The sequence below is a fragment of the Trichechus manatus genome, unplaced genomic scaffold, assembly GCF_000243295.1.
Source record: "Trichechus manatus latirostris isolate Lorelei unplaced genomic scaffold, TriManLat1.0 scaffold00240, whole genome shotgun sequence".
Classification (NCBI taxonomy): Eukaryota; Metazoa; Chordata; class Mammalia; order Sirenia; family Trichechidae; genus Trichechus; species Trichechus manatus.
Window position 1 is genome coordinate 1,955,443 of NW_004444176.1, and position 21,908 is coordinate 1,977,350.

The following is a 21,908-nucleotide window of genomic DNA, read 5'->3' on the forward strand; positions in this document are numbered from 1 at the left end:
TCTGCAGAGATTCTGACTCAATCAGGGCTAGGGCTAGTGCAATAATATATGTTTTACAAATAAAAGGAACTGACTTACCCAATATATAGGCAAGTAAGTGATGAAACTGATATTTAAATACACTCTTTGTCATCAATATACCAAACCTAGGGCAAGTCTACTCGTTGCCATCGAGCCGATTCCAACTCATAGCGACCCTATAGGGTAGAGTAGAACTGCCCTGTAGAATTTCCAAGGAGCAGCTGGTGGATTTGAACTCCCCACCTTCTGGTTAGCAGCCAAGCTCTTAACCACCGCACCAGCAGAACGAAGAAGTGTTTTGTTCTACTGTATATAGGGTCGCTATGAGTTGAAACTGACTCCAGGGCACGTAACAACAACAGGGCAAGTCTATACTACTGTATTAGTTTTTGTATTGCTGCATCACTAATTACCATAAACTTAGTGGCTTCGTATACCCACTTATTAGCTCACAGTTTTGTAGGTCAGAAGTCTCACGTGGCATGAGTGGGTTCTCTGCTCAGGGTATCACAAGGCTGAAATTAAGGCGACAGCCAGGTTGAGTTTTCATCTAGATGCCCTGGAGAAAACTTGCTAGCTGTCAGCTGGGAAGGTGCTCAGCAGCTGAAGGCCACCCACATTCTTCGCCACATGGTCTCCTCCATCTTCAAGCCAGCAATGGAGCATTCCTTCTTGTGCTTTGAACCTTTGGCTTCCTCTTCTACGACCAGCTGGAGAAAATTCTGCTTTTAAAGGGTTCATGAGACTAGGTCAGGCCCACCAAGATAATCTCCCTATTTTAAAGTCAAGTATGCTTTATAATATAACCTAATCACTGGAGTAAAATCTACCATGTTAACAGTCCTGGGGATTATGCGGGGCGTTTCAGGGGGTGAGGGGTGGGGACATAATCTTGGAGGCCATTTTAGAACTCTGCCTACCACAACTACCCAGGGAAAGCAAAACGTTTAGGCTAAACAAATAATAGACTCTTTTATCTGAAAAAAACTTCGAAGCAATCTAGTTTAGGGATGACAGCTCCATGCTTTTTACCTCAGGAGCACACTTTCTTTAATCTCTCTTGAGAAGAGCAATCTAGAATACTCCATCTTAAGTGTGTTGTTGCTGCTGGGTGCCATCGAGTCAATTCTGGCTCATAGCAATCCCATGTGATAGAGCAGAACTGCCCCATAGGGTTTTTTTGGCTGTAATGTTCATGGAAGCAGATTGCCAGGTCTTTTTCCTGCAGAGCCAGAGGGTGGATTCCAGAAATATTATGGAAGGAATATGACTTGAGTATGAATATTGGTGGAGAGTAGAGACAGGATGGAAGTATTTTTCTGGCTTGGGAGACTTAGATGGAAGGTGCTGGTAAGATAAACAAGTTTAGAGGGTAAGATAAACAAGTTTAGAGGGAAAGATGAGTTTTTTGGAAATGATTAGTTGGAAGTGCTTGTGGAGAAGTTGAGTTAAATCTTTGGGTTAGCAGCAGAGTACTTAACGGTGGTGCCACCTATAAATTCTGAAGTCATGTTTTCATTTGAAGCTGTAACAAGCCTATGTTATTTCCTATCTATGAATCAAGTGATTATGAAGCACTGGCTTATTCTAACTCAACAGCCTTATAGAATGTATTAAAAACATCTTTTAAAGTGAATGAATGCGAATGAATGCAAATGATGCAAAATTATGAAATGGAGGTGGAGGTGGAATAAAGTTAGCTTATTAGGGGATATTATTAAACCAGGGCTTGCTTCGCAGAGTTTGAGAGAGGCCTGAGCCAATTCCATTTTTTGAGAATGAGTATATATAGTTGTCCCTCCATATTGGGGGGGGTGGGGGCTGGTTCCAGGACCCCCATGGATACCAAAATCTGAGAATGCTCAAGTCCCTTATGTAAAATAGCATGGTATTTGCATACAACCTATGCACATCCTCCTACATACTTTAAATCATCTCTAGATTACTTTTAATACAATGTAAATACTATGTAAATGGTTGTCGTACCGTATTGTTTAGGGACTAATTACAAGGAAAAAAAGTCTCTTTTTTCCCTGAATATTTTTGATCTGCAGCTGGTTGGATCCGTGGATGCATAACTCTAGGATACAGAGGGCCGACGGTACTTAAAACTGAAGAAATACCAGGATGGAATTGCACAAATTGAGGTATATTTTAAACAGTTACATTTAGCAAATCAGTACTTTTAACATACAAATATAGTGACTCTATGTGTACCTCATCTGGAGGTAATACTGAAAGTCTACATTTGAGGCCTGTACAAACAGCCTTCCTGTTCTCTTAGACCATACATTTCTAGAGTCCGATTTGACAGTATCTGTAAAAATTCAAAATGTTCATATCTTTTGACTTTGAAAAATCTGTCTTTGAATTTATGCTACAGAAACCTTTTGCACAAGAACAACAAATATATACAAAAGGATATTCATTGCACTATTGTTTTTAATAATGAAAACTAGAAAAAAATCCAAATGTCCATCATTAGGCATTTGATTAAATAGATTATGTTACATCCATATAATCCAGTACATGAGTTAAAAAGAGTGAAATAGGTCTACATAACTGACATGGGGGAAAAGTCCACGATTTATTTTTAAATGAGAAAAGCAAATTGCAGAGCAGTTTAAAAAAATAACTGAGAAAAGTGAAATTACTTATCATTCTAACTTGTAAACAGGGACCTTGCCTCATCACCTCTGTAGTATTTGAGTGTCTACCTCCAGCTGAACCTAGCTGTTGACCTCTTCCATTACCATAGAACAAACATCATTCCATTGCAGCTGGATGGAAGAGGTTACTGGGAAAAGCTGGAAAAGCTCGGTTGAGAGTGTTAGTCTGAAGACTTAAAAGTCCCTGGTTCCGTCCTGGGTTTTGGCAGATGTTTTAGCTGTCAGGGCTTATTGGAGTATCCTGGCCGTCTTCGTCACAGTTTGCACTATAAATTTCTTAAAGACGGCCTCAGATTGCCACCGTTTCAGTTCTTAATCTCAACTACAGTTCATAGTTGGTTTAGGTGGTAAACCGACTTTTTTTTTTTTTTTTTGCCACGAGCTAGGAAAATCCGACCGAAAGGGGATTTAAGGCTTTGCTTTTCAACTTCTCAGAACAAGGTCAGTATCCTTTCCTCTCACCTTGGATCGGAGCCCTGGTGGCTTAGTGGTTGAGAGCTCGACAACTAAAAAGAGATCAACGGTTCAAGTCCACTAGCTGCTCCTTGGAAACCCTATGGAGCGGTTCTACCCTGTCCTGTAAGGTCGCTGTGAATCGTACTCGACAGCTATGGTTTGTTTTTTTTTTTTTCTTAAACCTTGAATCTGGACCTGTGACCACGCTCCCCTGTGCAATGAGAGCCCTCTCTTTCTTTTGGATGTTTCCCCGCCCTCCTTCCATTCTTTCGTGTTTTCGAAGACGGTCCAGGTTGCTGCTGGGGTTCAAACCGTCAATGGGGCGGGCGCGCTCGGGCTTCTCTGGGTGTTTGCCCGCCCAGCCGCGCGTTCTCGGCGAGCCGTCACCAAGAGCCCGGCGCGGCTGCTCTGCCTCGGCCGCCGGCTGGACCTCGGGGTGGCCGGGTGTCGGGCAGACGCACCGGGCGTTGTTCATCTGGTTTAACAATCTCAAGAAGCTATAAAACACTAGGATTACCAGGAGAGCCTCGATGCTGCAGCGGTTAAACACTAGGCTGCTAGCTGGAAGTTTGGCCTTCAAAGGTGGTTCAAACCCACCAGCCACAACGGGGTTTGGTTTCGGAGGGTTCTCAGATAAAATAAGGATGTCCAATTAAATCTGAATTCCAGACAATGAACAACGCTAACTATATATATATACACATATATACATATATATATATATTCGTTGTTTCCCTGAAATTCAAATTTAATTGGGCGCTGTGTTTTTTATTTGCTAAATCCCAAACCGCTATTGTTGATCATATCCTCGCAGCATCTTGACTTGATGAGCCTTCCACCCACCTCCGCAAAGATACTCAGAAACTGTAGTCAGGGTGGACTCGATTTCAGAGGAGCTGTGATGCTCTTTCTGATCCAGCACCTTGCAGTTTACAAAACGAATTTGCATTCATCAGCTGACTTGTTTTCACTACCCCCAGACGCGCAGATGGTGAGGATTACCAGGAGGCAACCGCAGAACCAGCCATGCCACCTATCCCCAGGCATTCGGAGTTGTTCATCCTTGGATGTGGAATGGGGGCAGAACGGGGGGAAAATCCAGTGGCTCTGGACCAGATTCTATTAAAAACAGCTTGTTAAGATGATGAACCCCTCCACTCAAGGTAGTGCAATGGGCCATGCGTTTAAAACCAAAAAACCCAAGCCAGTTGCCATTGAGTCCATTCCGACTGATGACAACTCTACATGTTTAGGGAATGCCTTTTTTTGGGGGGTGGGGGGCAAGCCCTGGGCTGGGCCTTCCCTGGGGAGAGAAGAAGAAAGATCCAGTCCTTGCATTCTAAGAACTGGAAGTGTGGTGAAACCCAAAATGAGAGATAATGTCTTTGAACGTATTATGACCACCTCCTCTTTCTGTTATTCTGTGCCAAGATGCTAGCTGATGGGGGCTTCCTGCCAAATCTTTGGGTTCTGGGTTGGAAAGATGCATTTTGATAAGGAACTCATGAAAATCCAATGATATTAGAAAGCAGGAAGCTAAAATGGTGGACTAGCAGTTTGGGCAGTTCAAACTTTTCATGGTGCACATCAGCATGCTTTCAAGTGTTACCCATATGGGGTGAGGAGGATGAGACTGTTGCTATTATTCACAAGGGAAAGTGCTCTCTGAGCAAAGACCAGCCACCTCCCGACCATAAAAGTGGGCACCATCTTTGGCAACGTTGGGCCTTCGCCCTTGCAGGTTTTCAACCCCAAGAGGAAAGAGGGAATCACTGTAGTAACAAGTTGGGGGTCCAAGCAAGAAGCTCAAAGAAGAAAGAAGGGTGCGCCTGAATAACCATTCCTGCCTGCCTGCCTTACTCCTACTCACCTTTCAAGGCACAGTTTTTATGTTTTTTCCCCGTCAGGTGCTACTCTGACCCCCTTTTAGTCTTCTGCTCTACCATAGTACTTGTATATTCCTCTATTAATGCATTGATTAAACGGCTTTCAAATGTTTGCTGCTTGCATGCGTGTTTGCCCAGTATGTGGTAGATGCACAGTGTACAGGAGGTGAAGAGGAGAGTCGGGGCAGAAAAGGAGAGCATCCCAGGGAAAATGGTGGTTCTCAAGGGTGCTAGAAGGCAGAGGAGGGGGAAGGAGTGAAAGGGAGGTGAGAGTTCCTGGGTGGTGCAAATGGTTAAGCGCTTGGCTGCTACTGGAAAGGTTGGAGGCTTGAGTCAACCCAGAGGTTCCTCGGAAGAAAGACCTGGCGATCTACTTCCAAAAAATGAGCCATTGAAAATCCTATAGAGCACACAGTTCTACTCTGATACACATGGGGTCGCCATGAGTTAGAATCATTGAATGGCAGCTGTTGTTTGGTTTTTATTTTCATATTCCAGTTAGAGGGAACAGCACTTGCAAAAGCCCAACGACTATAAGGGCATGACAATTTCCGTAAAATTAAAATAGTGGCGTGTAACGGTAAGAAGTGGGGAGGGGGTGGCTTCAGCTAGCGAGAGCGCGGGGACAGGGTGTGCGGGTGGGCCTGGGGCGGAGCTCTTGGGAGTGCAGGCAGTGATGGCTCCCGGGGCTTCAGGCAGAAGCCCAGGTCAGCTCTTTGCAGCTAATTGGCGTCGTCCTTCCTTTCGTGGCGGGCAGGTGGAAGATGACAAGGAACTGCATTTCACAGGAAGAGGGGCAGTCTGATAAACGTTTAACTACTGAACTGTGGTGTCTGACCCTGTGCGCTTTGGGTTCAGGACAAAGAAAGGCGTTGAGGCGGGAAACTGTCAACAGGCAACTTCTCTCTCCGCCAGGTTTTGCAGAACTCAAGGGTCACGTTAATCAAGAGAGAGATGACCTTCTAAATCAAAGGGGGCGCGTTTTATTTATTTCCTTTTTAAGAAATCTGTGTTTAGCTGCCAAAAAGGAACCTAATCACCCTCCCTAGTCCCCTTTTCCGCGGGATTTGTGGGTTGGAATTGGATGGAGTCACACACAAAGGCGGGATTTGGGGAACTCAGCAACATCGTTTCGTGTCTGTGAACGTGCACGCATATGATGCCACAGTCTTCACTCAGCGACTGGAGATCACTCCCGTGAGCCCGGATAGCTCAGTCGGCAGAGCATCAGACTTTTAATCTGAGGGTCCAGGGTTCAAGTCCCTGTTCGGGCGAATCGTCACTTTTGGTAGTAATTTAGAAGAACAAAAACCGCAGCGTCTGCGTGCTACGTTTGTTAGCCATTTCCCTTTAGGGAAAGGAAAAAAATCCTGGAATGTGTTCTCTGCGAGTCCAGCCGCTGCCCTGGGAGAAGCCGGATCTCCACGAGCACGGTCACACGCGCACCTTTGTGCAGAGGCAACCGGGGAATTCTAGTGAATCTCTCTGGGGGCTGAAAAAGACGGATGTATTCTGCAGCCACCAAACGGGGCTGCTGGATCCCACCTGCTTGTTGTTGATAGGTGCGGTGGAGTCCCTTCCGACTCACAGCGACCCTATGTACAACAAAAGGAAACATCGCCCGGTTCTGCGCCATTCTAACAATAGCTGCTGTTTGAGCCCACTGTTGCAGTCACTGGGTCAATCTATCTTCTCGAGGGTCTTCCCCTTTTTCGATGATCCTCTACTTTACCAAGCATTGTGTCCTTCTCCAGGGACTGATCCCTCCTGATAACATGTCCAAAGTATGTGAGAGGGAGTCTCTCTATCCTGGCTTCCAAGGAGCATTCTGGCTGTGCTTCTTCTATGACAGACTTACTCGTTCTTCTGGCAGTCCATGGTATATCAAATATTCCCCACAAATACCGTAATTTAAAGGCATTAATTCTTCTTCAGTCTTCCTTATTCATTGTCCACCTTTCCCTCGCATTCATACTAGGCGATTGAAAACACCATAGCTTGGGTCAGGCTCACCTTAGTCCTTAAAGTGACATCTTGGCTTTGTAACACTCTAAAGAGGTCTTATGCAGCAGATTAGCCCAATACAAAGCGTTGTTTGATTTCTTGACTGCTGCTTTGCTTCCATGGGCGTTGATTGTAGCTGGAGCAAAGAGATGACAAGGGGTGGAAGGCATTAAGGTCCAGTCTTATCCCCTTCCCCTCCTCAAGCTCACTCTCTCTCCAGCTACGGTTTTCACCCTTTGGAGAGGTAATAACAAAAAACTAAAATCTTTTTTACCAAGCCCTTTTGGGCTTTGGAGCTGGGTAGCTCTGGTTCAAGTCTGGCTTTTTCGGGGGGAAATTAGTTATTTCATCTAAAAATTATCATATCGCCCTGACCCCAGGGGTTGGGGCGGGGTGGGGGGCGGAATGGGGATTCAATGCAACCATGTAGATCAAGTACTGCATACACAGTAGGCACTTAGTTAAATAGCTGTCTTTATTTTTATTAGGGCCTTGGGGAGAGAGAAACATCATTTTAGCGAGACAATAAAAAGCAGCCTGGGACAAAGCAGAAATCGAGGGAGAACCAGAAAGTTTCCTCACGTGACAGAAAATTAGTCTTCTCATTCACTGCTCTCAAAACCTCAGAGATAAAAATAATACAATTTAGAAAGTGAAATTAGGAATTGAAAAGGTGAAAGTTATGAGGAAATGGAGTTTTTGTTTTTTCTTTTTAAATTTCCTCAGCAGGGTGAAGCCAGTCTTCGCGCTCGCCGAAATAGCTCAGTTGGGAGAGCGTTAGACTGAAGATCTAAAGGTCCCTGGTTCAATCCCGGGTTTCGGCAGAGTATTTTGGCTCGTCCCTTTGAGCAAGTAGTACTGAAGTTCACTTCCTTGTTTATAATATTGCCAAATTACACACAGCAAGTACATAACAACGAGACGATGGTATTTAGCAAAGCACTGTGTGTACGTGAAAGCTCTCTAAAAAAAAATAATCAGAAATCATAGATTTATCTGTCATTCCATATACACTCCTGGATACGGCGCAGCAGCGGGTTTCACGATTGCTCTACACGTAGAAAGTTTTAGGTTTGAGCCACAGAGTAGCAAACTCTCTAGAATTTTAAATTTCTTCATTGACTACAGACATCATACAGTGCCAAGTCTTCTAAATCATTTGTCTATACAGCAAGACTCCCAAGTCAGGGCCCCACTAGCGCATTAAAAATCTGGTCAAGGACGGTCCCCCCCTGGAGACATGATTTATAAACACGGGTTTCGATCGGGAAAATCTCTTGGAACTTGTTTCCTCACCGCGTTTTTAATAAAACTTGCCTGAAAAGATCGCTCAGTGCAAAAACCGCACAGTTGTGGGCAAGAACATTACCATTATGACTCTGACAACAAGTGTGCAATTTTCTTGGTTATGTTTACTGATGTTTTGAGTATAAACCTAACATATGTTAGTTCTAAGAAAAATATCCCTCGATAAGGCAATATTCGACGATTGGAAAGGGGCTATGGGCATCGGGTACTTTCTTTTCATTTCACTTTCGAAAAATCCCTCCGGGTTGTAACCAAATCCACGAGGGCAGGGCCCGGCCAGTTGACTTAACCTCACACGTGCTCGGCTTGCCCCCGACTTCTGCTCTGGTTTGTTTCTGCGTTTAAAACAAGTTTCCACCCGAACAGGGACTTGAACCCTGGACCCTCAGATTAAAAGTCTGATGCTCTACCGACTGAGCTACCCGGGCTCCTGAAAGGGGCCTTTCTCCTAGCCTATCGGCAGTGTAATAGGCCACGTGGCCGCATTCTCCTCTACTGGATTAAAATCTTGAGTTGTTTCACTTATACTCCGGTAAAATCGAGATGAAGCGAGCGTTTGGCGAGATCGAGCCTTTCGTTCTCCTTTTCCTCCATCACAGGTAGACTATGAAGACTAAAAAAATAACTGCCAGCTCCTCCTCTTGCAGAGACGCCTGACCACAGGGATTTATAATTTCCGTCTAGGTCTTGAATCGACTTGTCTGCAACAGGTTTTTTTTTTTGTTTGTTTGTTTGTACCGGAGTGTCTTGTGGGCAGGGCGATTACAAATAATTAATTAGGCTTTTAATCGTCTATTGGACAGACATTTCCTGAGTGCCCCCTGCGCTCCAGGGCCTAAATAAACTGGCTTGTGGGGCTGCAAAGACACAGTCCCCGTCCTCAGTGGGGCCGGAAGACTCGCCAAACAGAAACATCCAATCAACCGATTTGACGGTGGGACCAGCTACTGCGGAGCTGGGACGCCTGGGGTGACTCCAGAAGCAAGGGTCCCTGAAGTCTTCCATAGGTTGGTAATGCCTGAATTGAGCTGTGTATAATGATGACTGGGCCTCTCTGGAGACTTGGAAAGAGAATTCTAGGCAGAGGGAACCGCAAATGGGAAATGACAATATTTACTTCGCTAAAGGAGCCCTGGTGGCGCAGTGGTTAAGCGCTCGTCCGCAAACCGAAACGTCTGCAGTTGGAACCCACCAGACGCTCTGTGGGACAGAGATGTGGCTGTCTGTTTCCCTAAAGATCTACAGCCTTGGAAACCCTATGGGGTAGTTCTACACTGTCCTATAGCGTCACTATGACTCGGAATTGAGTCGATGGCAATGAGTTTGGTTTGATTTGTTTCATTTCGCTAGGGAATCTGAACATTTTCCTGAAACTTTCACTGAAAGAGTTTGATCAGGAAAGCTACAGGCCAGATTTTATACTTTTAGGAAGTCTTGTCACCCTGGCAGCTGTGTCCCAGACCTAATTAGTCAATTTTGTAATTCTTCTTGCTCGTTCCTAACTTCTTTGCCATATCAGTCCTTTAGGCATCGGATAAGATCCCTTGAAATGGAGGGAATTGTTTGAGGTGGGGCCTCACACCCATTTTAGCTCTCCTTGGAGTTTAGAGACACTCGACTGTGTGGAGGTACAATGAGGTTTGCATTTTTTTTTTATGAAGAAATATATCATGAGAACCATGAGCAAAGTTTTAACAATGATCAGTTATGGAAAGATATCCATGCTATGTTCAGTGAAAAAACACAAGGTGTCAAACAATATGTATGGTATAATGTTGTTGTTAGTTGCCATTGAGTCATTCAGACTCATGGCGACCCCATGTATGCAGAGTACAACTGCTCCATAGGGTTTTCATGGCTGTGACCTTTCAGAAGCAGTTGCCAGACTTGTCTTCCGAGGCACCTTTGATTGGGTTGGAACCGCCAACATTTCAGCTAGTAGTTGAGCGCTTAATCGTTTGTAAAAAACTTAAAGGATTTACATACACAGCCTTCAGTGTGGATTACACCTCAACACACAGAAAACAAAAATCTTCACAACTGGACCAGTAAGCAACATCATGATAAATGGAGAAAAGATTGAAGTTGTCAAGGATTTCATTTTATTTGAATCCATAATCATCACCCACGGAAGCAGCAGTCAAGAAATCAAAAGATGCATTGCATTGGGCAAATCTGCTGCAAAAGACCTCTTTAAAGTACTAAAAAGCCAAGATGTCACCCTGAAGACTAAGGTGTGCCTGACCCAAGCCATGGTGTTTTCAGTCGCCTCATATGCATGTGAAAGCTGGACAATGAATAAGGAGGACTGAAGAATTGGCGCCTTTGAATTCTGTTGGCGAAGAATATTGAATATACCATGGACTGCCAAGAGAACGAACATATCTGTCTTGGAAGAAGTATAACCAGAATGCTCCTTAGAAGCAAGGATGGCAAGACTACGTCTTACATACTTTGTACATGTTATCAGGAGGAATCAGTTCCTGGAGAAGGACATCATGCTTGGTAAAGTAGAGGGCCAGTGAAAAAGAGAAAGACCCTCAACAAGACAGACTGACACAGGGGCTGCAACAATGGGCTCAAGCATAACGATTGTGAGGATTTCGCAGGACCCGGCAGTGTTTCCTTCTGTTGTACATAGGGTCTCTATGAGTTGGAACTGACTCGACGGCGCCTAACAGCAACATAGAGCCTTCCCTGGAAGGAGCCCTGGTGGTGCTAGTGGTTAAGAGCTTGGTTGTTAACCAAAAGGTTGGCAGTTTGAATCCACCAGCTGCTCCTTGGAAACCCTATGGGGTAGTTCTCACCTGTCCTATAGGGTTGCTATGAGTTGGAATTGACTCTATGGCAACGGGTTTGGTTTTTTGGTTTTATATGGACATATATATCTATATATCTATATTTGTATCTCCATATGTGTGTATATATCTATATATATAGATATAGGTATATAGATATACATATGGTGTTTACATATCCTTAGGATATCTGTAAAGATAAAGAATGATCTGGCAAAACTGGTTACCTTTTGGAAAATGGCAGTGAAGTGTGTGAGAAGAAGCTCTTATCATTTCCTTTATGTATATCTATATTATTGGATTTTTAAAACAAGCATGTATTCCTTTTTTTTCAGAATTTTTATATTATGGTGAAAATATACACAACCAAACACTCGCCAATTCGATAAACATGTATTACTTTTGTAATAAAATAAATGAAGAAGAAAAAACATGTGGTCTGTTAAATTATTCTACCCTTCTAGGTTCTCACAGGAGACCTCGGAGATCAAAGCCTCCCTGATTCTGTATTTTCTACAGATGACAGCAGAGAAAGGTTAAAAGCAGGAATTTCCTCCCCTGTGAGGATCCCTTCTTTGCCTCATTGTTTTGGAAGGTGGTTGCTGGTATTCAAAAATCACAAATGTCTTAGGTACAGTTTTCACAAATGAAGACTTGGATTCTTAAGCAAGGATCAGATGACAAGTTTTGGTTCAACCAAGAAAACTAAAACCAGGCTCCCCTTGAGAGAAGCTGCCTGTGCCAGGAGGGGGGCATCACCAGAGCAGTTACTGAGCCTTTGGCCTGTTCCTCTCCAGACCTCCGACTGTTACAACAGTGCCAGGTACACAATGGCTGCTGCATAAAGGTTTGAATGAATGAGAGCATGGAGATCTGTTTCCAGTTCTCCTAGAAAAGACAGGACTGAGAGGCACCAAACACTTTGAAACCAGAAGTCTCAAACTGTACATAATCAAATTAATTGTGTGGGCACGGGCCACAACACTGTTTAGAACAGAGAGAAGTAAAGGAGCTGCTTCTATTTCATGTAACACTTCATATTGCTTTTTTTCCTATGTATTTTTGCCTCCCTCTTGAAATTCCACTCTTCCCACTTTCTTACTTGCTTTGGTTTGAGAAGTGCCTGCTGATCCTTGGAGACAGGACTCAGGAGTTCCAGAGATCCCTGCTTAATCATCCCCACATGGAGTTAGACACTGGGGGCTCTCAGCCTGTCTCTACTGCTGTGCCCACCACAACTTACCTTAAACGTCTATTTCATGGTCTGACTAGAAGGTTTCTGCTTTGAAGACAGAATTTTGTATATCCCTGGTGCCTAGTTCAGTGCCTGGTGCAAAGCAACCTCTCAAAACCTGTTTTTGAATGGGTAGTTGAGTGAGGGCCAATGGTCAGGGAAGGCATGTAGTGGGAGAGGATGTGGGGCAGAATTGGTCCTTGGAAGTTTTTGTTCGGAAGAAGGACAGAGAGAAAATTCTTGTTAATGATTTTCTCATAATCAAATGGAATTCGTGTTTGCCACTCTGTTTCATTTTCCTTATAGCACTTATCACCATCTGAAATCCCCCTATTTATTTTTTTGTTTATACACCATCTCTTCCTTCTGTCATGTAAGCGCCACTGGGCAGTAACATTGTCGGTAAAATCTTCATCTGTTTTTTTTATTTTTCCTTAAAAAAAAAAAATTTCTGTATCTCCACACCCCCAGTGTTTAGAACAGTACTTAGTATACAGCAGGATGTCCAGTAATAAGTGTTGACTAATTTCAGAGTGAACATTTTTACTGCACAATATGTAGTCCGTCCCCTCCCGATCAATGTGGTATAGTTGCAAGCAAACTTTTTCTTTCTACTTTTCATACAATCAGTTCTGCAGTTGTTGCTACACTATCCATGTCTGGCAAAAGGACATTAGCTTTTAAGTTGATATGTCATTACAACTTAACTATTTCAGGCTGTCGTGGTTAGATTTATCCAAAGGACGCTTGGTTAGATTTCAAAAATGACCACCGCTTGAAAACCACTAAATCTTCAGGAGTCTGGAAAGAATACCGTAGATTCTATTCAGAGCAGCATAGCTGCGCCGTACTAGCGTGGGATTCGAACCCGCGGAAACAACAGAACCATGGAGTTTTAAACGCAGCACCTTAACCATTCAGCAACCTTGGTACCTAATAAGAAGATGTCGGTTTTCAGACAATTTGGGCGATAGAAAGCAACTGAAGGAAACCCTGGTAGCGTAGTGGTTAAGAGCAAGGGCTGCTAACCAAAAGCTTAGAGTTCGAATCCACCAGGCGCTCCTTGGAAACTGTACGGGGCAGTTTTACTCTGTCCTCCAGGATCGCTGTGAGTCGGAATCCACTCGATTATAACAGGTATGGTTTTTTTTTTTTGGTTTTGAGCAACTAAAAAGTTTCACAATTTAAAATTGTTATTATTCCTAACGTAAAACAACAATATGGAGAAAAGGTAACTTTTATTTTATCCTACTAATTTCTTCATCTCCAATTACCAGAAACTCTGGAGTCACATGATAATGATTGAGAAAAGACTAAAGTAGCGAGATCTCTAAGACCTCCAGCCGGAAGGACATAACAAGGAACTGAAATTAGTTTTCTTCTTTTTTAAAGTGGGCAGGTCGGACTGCGAATTTTAAATAGTAAGGTTTTCTTTTTCTTCTTTGAATTTTCCTCCCACTTACCGAAAACAAAAAGCGACTCTGGTGGGACTCGAACCCACAACCTTTGAATGTCTTCATCTGTCTAGAAGTCCAATGCGCTATCCATTGCGCCACAGAGCCAGATATTAGACACTTTTTGGCGCTACTCATATCAAGGATGGATTGGCCTGTGGCCGGGGGTCACTCACCGGAGACAAGCCACGCTTTCTTTTCCCCGCAAACAGTGGCACCGAGTCACTGTGCAGCCCGTGTCCCTAGGAAAGGCAGGGCTAGAAGTTGCAGTTGAAAGTCTAAAATCCTTTTGAAAGTTTTTCTCTATGCGCGATCACTAGGTATTAAGTATCAATCTCATTCTACGTCCTAAAAGAAAAAAAAAAAAAAAAAGTTTGCGTAGAGTTAGTAAAGCTTGCCACTCTACCTTGAGCAAGCGGTTCTATAGTGTAGCGGTTATCACGTCTGCTTTACACGCAGAAGGTCCTGGGTTCGAGCCCCAGTGGAACCACTTGGAGATTATCTTTGCTTTTCAGTTTACGCAGGCTTTCGAAAGCAGGCTGTTGGGTTTTGCTCCCGGAAGCGGGAGGCGCAGCCGTTTCTCCCGGGTCTCGGTCGCGCGCCTCGCGCCGCCGCTCGTTCTGTGCTTCCTCCCCTACTCTGCCGAGGCTGCCCCCGCGTGGCGCCTCCCTGGAAGTGCAGGCCGCTCGGCACCGCACTCCTGGGCCGGCGTCCTCTATGATGCAGGTCTGCCTCTTGATGCCCAGGCGTCGCACGCTCCTTCCTGGCTGCTGCCTCTGCCTCACCTCCTTCCCCTCCTAAACCCTGCTCGCTTTGGGCAGTGTGGCATAGTTTTAAAAGTTGCTGTCACCTTACAGGTGAGGAATATTCCGAAGGCCACCCCGCTTCTTACTGAGGAACTCCAGTCTACTGACCTTCTAATTTATTCATTTAAATTAAAAATACTTTTTGAAAAATTAGTGTATCTGCACAAGGTAAAGAATTCAAACAACACTACATGGTTTACAGTGATGTTGCTCCCATTTCTGACTACTAGAAGTTTCTTTTGTGAACCTCCAGAGATATGCTGTGCATTCACCCGTGTATGTTTATAAGTTAATTTCTTAGTAAGAAAGATAGCATACCATATTCTCTCTCATACTTTGGACGTGTTATCAGGAGGGACCAGTCCCTGAAGAAGGACATCTTGCTTGCTAAAGTAGAGGGTCAGCGAAAAAGAGGAAGACCCTCAAGGACATGCATTGACACAGTGGCCTCAACAATGAACTCAAACATAGCAAAAATTATGAGGATGGCCCAGGACCGTGTAGTGTTTCGTTCTGTTGTACATAGGATCGCTATGAGTTGGAACCTACTGGCAGGCACCTAACAAGTGGTGAAGAAACATTATAACACAATTTACTCGGTACACATGCTCTTAGTTCAAGAGGAAAAGACTCTCTGGAAAGCCATCTTCCCAAATGTGGGAAACACTGAGCAATGCAGCAAAAATGTGAATGATACTGTATTAGAATCCATACGTTGAAAGATTGTCAAACAATTTGTTCTCATTGTTCGAAGAGAAGGAATACATTTTCATGGGAAATGAATTTTTAAGTATACCACTTGTATCCAAGAGTACTGTAGTCTTTTAGTAATCTCACAATTAGTTGTCCCTTAAAAGTAAGTGTGTGTGTGTGTGTGTGTGTGTGTGTGTGTGTTTATGTATCCTGGAAGAGTCTTAAAGTAAAAATTACATCTGTTTTTGTTTTAAAATTATATACGTTGTGTATTTTTTTGTATTAACTACATGTAAACATTATATACACATTGTATACACATAAAACACACACATATATAATTTTTTTTCTTGAAACCAAATAGCCTCTTGTGAATCCTCAGTTCATTATTTGCCCCTAGAAACTAAAGACTAAATGTTAGCACAAACTCAGAAAAAGGTACAAGGAAGGGAAGTTTAATTTTTATGAAAAGCATGGATTTATTTTTGTTTGAATTTTTAAAAACACTGATTTACAAGGAAGAAAAAAAACCTGCTTTTGATAGAGAGAGGAACACACTGAATGTGGCAGAATATGATTCTGTACTCTGGCCAACTCAAAGGCCAATGTGAATTGTGCTTGAGGTTTTTAGGTACAAAATTCAAAGATAAAGTCAGAAGTGTAGTGAATCATATTACTTCTAGGCATTTGAAAGAGGCAAATCCAGAATTTTAAAAGATATTCAGACTTTAGTAAAGCACTCACATGTCCAGCACCAGACATAAGCAAATGTGAATTTTGTCTTAAGGTCTTGCTTGCTTTGTCCATGCAACTACCCTGGGATGTTCCATCCTTCTGTACTTGGATCCCTCAGGCTACCTCTGGCACTGTGGGTGTCGACATATATTCCTCATGTCCATTCACTGAAGGTTTTCTCTTCTACATCTTCTCCACTCTGCAATGACATTTGGTTGCTTCTAAGAATCATCTACACCATCTGAAATTTATCCCTAGAAAGACAGTATTGAGAGTGGACCACTCTGCCCTTTCTACCCAGTATGGATGCTCACATTGCTTTAGCCTTCTGGAGCTATATCTAACTTGTCACATTGTGGCATTGAGTCTAGCTTGTCTCCATGAACTGTGTCTAACTTATGGCATATTTAAGAGCAGGAATTTCAGACCAATACCAAGTGAGGAACAGTGATACGGCTGGCTGGTAGGGGCTGTATTTTAGAGCAGGTTTTCTTTGCCTGTTCTTTCCTCCGGAATCCATATGGGGCAGTTCTACTCTGTCCTATAGGGTTGCTGTGAGTCAGAATTGACTCGACGGCAACAGGTTTTTACAGTTTTCCTCCTAAATCACTCTATGTAAATGACTTTTCCCTTACATTGGTCCAGGCACTCATACGTCAGAGACTGCTGAGAGAGAAGCCTGGATGTTACAGGTCAACCAGCGTATCCAGTTCAGATTAGCTGACTACCAATTTCAACTATTTGCTTCGCAGATGAATAAGTTGTCAGGGGATCAGATGAAATGTAAGCTTATTTTTCATTTCCTTCAGCAAATTAAAGAGGAGGTGTTAAAGAGTAAGATAGAAAGAAGAATGAAGAAGAATTTGGGATGGGTTGATTTGTAATCTTTTAGATAATCGGTCCCTGAATCATAAAAAGTCAGCTTTTTCTTTAAGCCTTTGCTTCTTGTGGACACGTGAGTCAGATGGGTTCTAGTGATGCAGACAGGAGAGGATTCCTTTTCCCTGGAGTGATGTCAGGAATGAATGGCTGTAAAATGATGTCAAAGTTCTTAGAAGGACCGGAAGCATTGTGGTATGTGTTCCTTGGTCGGGTAATAAGGACAACCAAGGACCTTTCTTAACACTCTAAGAGAGGAGAAATTTTTATAGATGAGCTTGTTTCAGACTCCATCAAATCCTGTATGAGGCAGCAGTAGTAAAATGTGCACTTAACTGAGGGTCAGATGTCTCAGCTCTAGCTTTGTCTCTGCCATGAATTAGCTAGGAAACCTTTGATAAAAGAGGAAACCTCTCTCAGCTTCTGCAAGGGAAACTGGAGGCTTTGTTAAAAAAAAAAAAAAGGAACTATAATTCCCCCAGATTGGCAATGGAAAATAAGTTTCCACATAGGGAGAGCTGGCTGGATATTTAGCTTTGACTCCTGTCCCTGGAGATTATTTTACTAATTTTTGCTTGGTCCACAGATGGTATAGCTACAACTCAGGAACAAAACACCAAAACAGTTGCTGTCTAGTTGATTCCAACTCATGGCAACCCCATGTGTTGCAGAGTAGAACTGCACTCCATAGGGTTTTCAAGGCTGTTATCCTTCAGAAGCAGATCACCAGGCCTTTCTTCCCAGGCACCTCTGGTCAATAGTCAAGTAATTAACCGTTTGTGCCACCCAGAGACTTTTACAACTCAAGAACAGAGAGGTCATTTCTCTCAGTATCCATTTCTATGCCTGTAAAAGGAGATGTTTGGGCAATATAAACAAACCAAATCTGTTGCAGTCAAGTTGATTCCAACTCCTAGTAACCTTATAGGACAGAGTAGAACTACCCCAAAGTTTTCCAAGGCTGTAAGTCTTTATGGAAGCAGACTGCCACATCTTTTTCCCACAAAGTGGCTAGTGGGTTCAAACCACTGACCTTTTGGTTAACAGCTGAGCACTTAACCACTGCACCACCAGGTCTCCTAATATAAACATTACAGTCCCTACAATAGCTGAAAGTTTATGGACCTGAAACTCTAAGTGATCAACAGTCTCATCATGGGACAACGCTGTAGGGATGATTGTCTCAGGCCAACTGTATTATAAGACTCTGTTATGGGAAAAAGACAAAGCTTTGGCCTAAAGTTGGTGCATGGATTGGGGCCATCTGTTGTGTTGTGTAAAAACTCTTTTCAGTTCTGACTTCTCAATCTGGGCTTCATAGAATCTATTTCTTTTGTGGAAGATCCAAGTCTTCTCTTCAGTCTCCTCATGGCTGACTTCATCTCCTGGTTCCTCAGGGTGTAGATCAAGGGATTCAGGACAGGGATGATGACAGTGAAGGTGATGGAGACAACTCTGTCCATGGGGAGGGCAGTGAAGGGTCTGGCATAGATGTAGATGCAGGGCACAAAATGCAGGGTCACCATAGTGATGTGGGCTGTGCAGGTGGATATAGCTTTCCTTCTGCCTTCCCCACTGTGAGACCTCAGCATCATTAAGATGACAGTATAGGACACCAGAAGAAGGACAAACCACAGGGTAGAGACTAGACCATTGTTGGAAATCATCAGGAGCTCAAGAGCAAAGGTGTCAGTGCAGGCGAGTTTGAGGACCTGGGGGACATCACAGTAGAAGCCATCAACAACATTGGGTCCACAGAAGGGGAGTGGGAGCAACAGGGAATCTGCACGATGGAGTGGACAAAGCCCCCCACCCAGGAGGCCACAATGAGCGCAGTGCATCGCCCCCTACTCATGATGGTTACATAGTGCAGGGGCTTGGAGATGACCACGTAATGATCAAACGCCATCACAGAGAGAGAGAAGAAACGTCTGCCCCACCGAGAAAGTGAAAGAAAAACATCTGTGTGATGGAACCATTGAGGGAGATGGTCTCTGTCCTTGAGAGAAGGTCTACTAGGATGTTTGGAGCAGTGATGGAGGGGAGGCAGATGTCCAAGGCAGAGAGATTGCTGAGCAGGAAGTACATGGGGGTATGAAGGCGAGATTCACATGTGACAGTGACAATGATGACAACGTTTGATAACACAGTTGTTACATAAACCATAGATAAAAAGAAAAAGATCAAGCTCAGTTCTTGAGACTGTGTAACTCCATAGAAAATAAGTTCAGACACCCTGGTATAATTTCCCAGGGCCATTGGATGTTTTTTTTCTCCATGCACACCTTTGAAGGAAATTATAATATTACTAAGACAATGAAGTCAAGTAAAGGTTATCTGTTTTATAGAAACTGAATATGCAGAGATATGTTTTTTCAGACACTTATCTTGTTCTTCATGAACTTGCTCTGTTACATGGGACAGTCAATTCTGCTTGATACAAGGAGGGGTTTGGACTAAATTATTAGTTTTCCTACTGCAGGCAGTGGGGGTCTGTGGGTTCTGTAGAGCTCACTCTTAGAGGTTGCTGAGGAAGAGAATGTAAAGGAGACTTAGTGGAAGGATTTGTGGGTTCCACACACTTTGATGAATCAGAGCATTTCTGATTTTATTCACATCCACTTTGTTTCTATGGCTTAAAAATCTCGAAAACCATTGAAATAAATAAATCCTCAGATATCTTTCAGTAACAACATCATATGAAACTATTTGAATTTTATAGTTTTCAAAGCTACTGAACACTTATCTGCAATAAAATTTCCTAACAGATCTCTGAGATTAGAAGGGAAGGTGTTATTATTCCTACTTTACCAATTCTGAAACTGAACTCAATAAGGGTAAGTTAATTTTCCAAGGTCATACAGTAGGTTAGTGTCAGAGGGGGACTATGACAAAATTCTCCTCATTCTAAGCTCTGGGATCTTTCCACTATACTACACTGCCTGCCAGTTTCAGCATACATAAATTCAAGACTAATATGTATAAGGAACCCTTTACAGATTTTTAAGGGCACTCTCAGTAGCTGGTTTCATTGCCTTCTCCAATTACTTTCTCCATCACAATGGGATTTTAGGCTACTGCCCTTCTGTTACCTTTCAGAAATCAGAAGTCTTCTCTTTATTTAAAAAAAATTTTTTTCATGAGTATTCGGGGGTTGGGAGTAAATGATGTGTTTAATGCCAAGAAGATGGCTAGGATGGTGATGGAAACAACTTTGTTCATGAAGAAGATAGCAAAGATCCAAATATTTCTATTTCTGTCTCCATCTCCATCCCCTTCCTGGTCCCAATACCCATACCCATTCCCATATGTATCTTTATCTCTCTCTCTCTCTGTCTACTATCTATCTAGCTATTTAGCTATCATCTCTCTCTCTCTCTCTCTCTATATATATATATATCCATCTATCCATCCATCCATCCATCCACCCATCCATCTATGGGTGAACTACAGGATTCCACAGTGATGTAGTCCGTACATCATTTCCTCCCGCCTCCTTCCTGTAAAAGTTAAGCAGTGTATGTTGAGCTTAGATTTTGCAATTCCTGACAGAGTAAAAATCAGTACACTGATGTCAGCACAAAATGGACACTACAGTTGTCCACCTCACCCATGGGTTTAGGTACTCTTACTGGAGTGTCCTGGTTGGGGAGAAAGGAGTAGATCCAACTAAGAGATTTTCCAATTCATGATATTTTGCCTATTCAAGTCAGGCATAAGCAACTCTTTTTTCTTGCCAATCAATTCAGAAATAATGAAGTTCCTGAGAGGCTTAAGTGATTTGTAGGTCACACAGCAAGCTAGTGGTGAAGTCACACTTTGACGTTCAGCCCAATACAGTTTCCACTCCATATAGCACTTCAGTAATTTATGAGAAGACTTACCATGGTGGTAGTGGTGGCAAAGATGACTCCCAGAGAAAACCACCACCCTCAACCAAAGCATCTGCCTGGCCATCTGGCACCAGTGTATAGATAGATGGTCCCCAAATCAGTGCCCAGCTGGGAAGCATAGTGCTTGGTTTGTGTAAAAACAAGCTTTGGGCAGGGAGAGCTTTTGGAAATAGCATGGCTAAAAAAACCAAAAAGACATGTAGCCTCTCGTTTTTTCTGGAGGATGTGTCTACGTGTCTTGTTTCTCCAGTCCATTCAGTCTGTGTGGGCACAGCCACCTCCACAGCACGTATTGATAAGAGCACATTTCATTCAAAAGACACAAAAGACTTACCACCCATGGCAATGAACAAGGCCACTGTGTAAAAACTCTCGTGAGGATTCTACTTTCTTCTCTTCTCTCAACTTATCCCCTTCTTTCTACCCTCAACTAAACCATTATAATCTGTCCTTAGATTGTTGTACTAGTTTTCTAATTGGTCTCCCTTTTTTTGGTCTGGTTTTCTCTAATTCATCCTTTCTGTTGTTTACAGAAATATCTTTATCAATCATTAAAGAGACTATGTTACTCCTTTGTTTGAAACTTTTCAATGGCTCCCTATTGCCTACCCAATAAAGGTTCAACTTCTTTTATAGCATCCAAGAATTTCCTCTGTCTTTTTTTTTTTTTTTTTGCAAACAGAAATTTATTTTCTCACGGTTTCCAAGGCTAGAAGTGCAAATTCAGGGTACCAGCTCCAGGGGAAGTCTTTCTTTCTCTGTCGGTTCTGGAGGAAGGTCCTTGTCATCAATATTCCCCTGGGGGTAGGAGCTTCTCAGTTCAGGAACCCTGAGTCCAAAGGACATGGTCTCCTCCTACTTCTTCTTTCTTGGTTAGATGAGGTCCCTCTCCTCTCTGCTCTTTTCTCTCTTTTACATCTTTCAGAGCCTGGTTCAGGTGAAGCAGCAAGGGATGATGGAGAGGTCTGGCTCCAGTCTTTGATAATCCAGAGCTAACTTCTGAGATCCTTGGTTTGCCTTCAGTCTAGTAGGCTAAAAGTCCAAATTCAGGGCATCAGCTCCAGGGGAAGGC

At 43.1% G+C, this 21,908-nt stretch overlaps 5 non-coding genes and 1 pseudogene across 5 annotated transcripts; 3 read left to right on the plus strand and 3 right to left on the minus strand.

The window, feature by feature from the left end:
- The first annotated feature begins 6,233 nt into the window (after positions 1–6,233).
- On the plus strand, positions 6,234–6,306 carry TRNAK-UUU (transfer RNA lysine (anticodon UUU)). The gene has a single exon. It is a non-coding gene; the product is annotated as a tRNA-Lys (tRNA).
- A 1,481-nt stretch (positions 6,307–7,787) lies between these two features.
- TRNAF-GAA (transfer RNA phenylalanine (anticodon GAA)) lies at positions 7,788–7,860 on the plus strand. The gene has a single exon. It is a non-coding gene; the product is annotated as a tRNA-Phe (tRNA).
- An 839-nt stretch (positions 7,861–8,699) lies between these two features.
- On the minus strand, positions 8,700–8,772 carry TRNAK-UUU (transfer RNA lysine (anticodon UUU)). The gene has a single exon. It is a non-coding gene; the product is annotated as a tRNA-Lys (tRNA).
- A 5,080-nt stretch (positions 8,773–13,852) lies between these two features.
- Positions 13,853–13,938, minus strand: TRNAR-UCU (transfer RNA arginine (anticodon UCU)). Its single transcript is given in 2 exon segments — positions 13,853–13,888; positions 13,902–13,938. It is a non-coding gene; the product is annotated as a tRNA-Arg (tRNA).
- Positions 13,939–14,247: 309 nt separating this feature from the next.
- Positions 14,248–14,320, plus strand: TRNAV-UAC (transfer RNA valine (anticodon UAC)). The gene has a single exon. It is a non-coding gene; the product is annotated as a tRNA-Val (tRNA).
- Positions 14,321–18,232: 3,912 nt separating this feature from the next.
- Positions 18,233–19,202, minus strand: LOC101343826 (olfactory receptor 4D11-like; annotated as a pseudogene).
- Between the last annotated feature and the right edge of the window lie 2,706 nt (positions 19,203–21,908).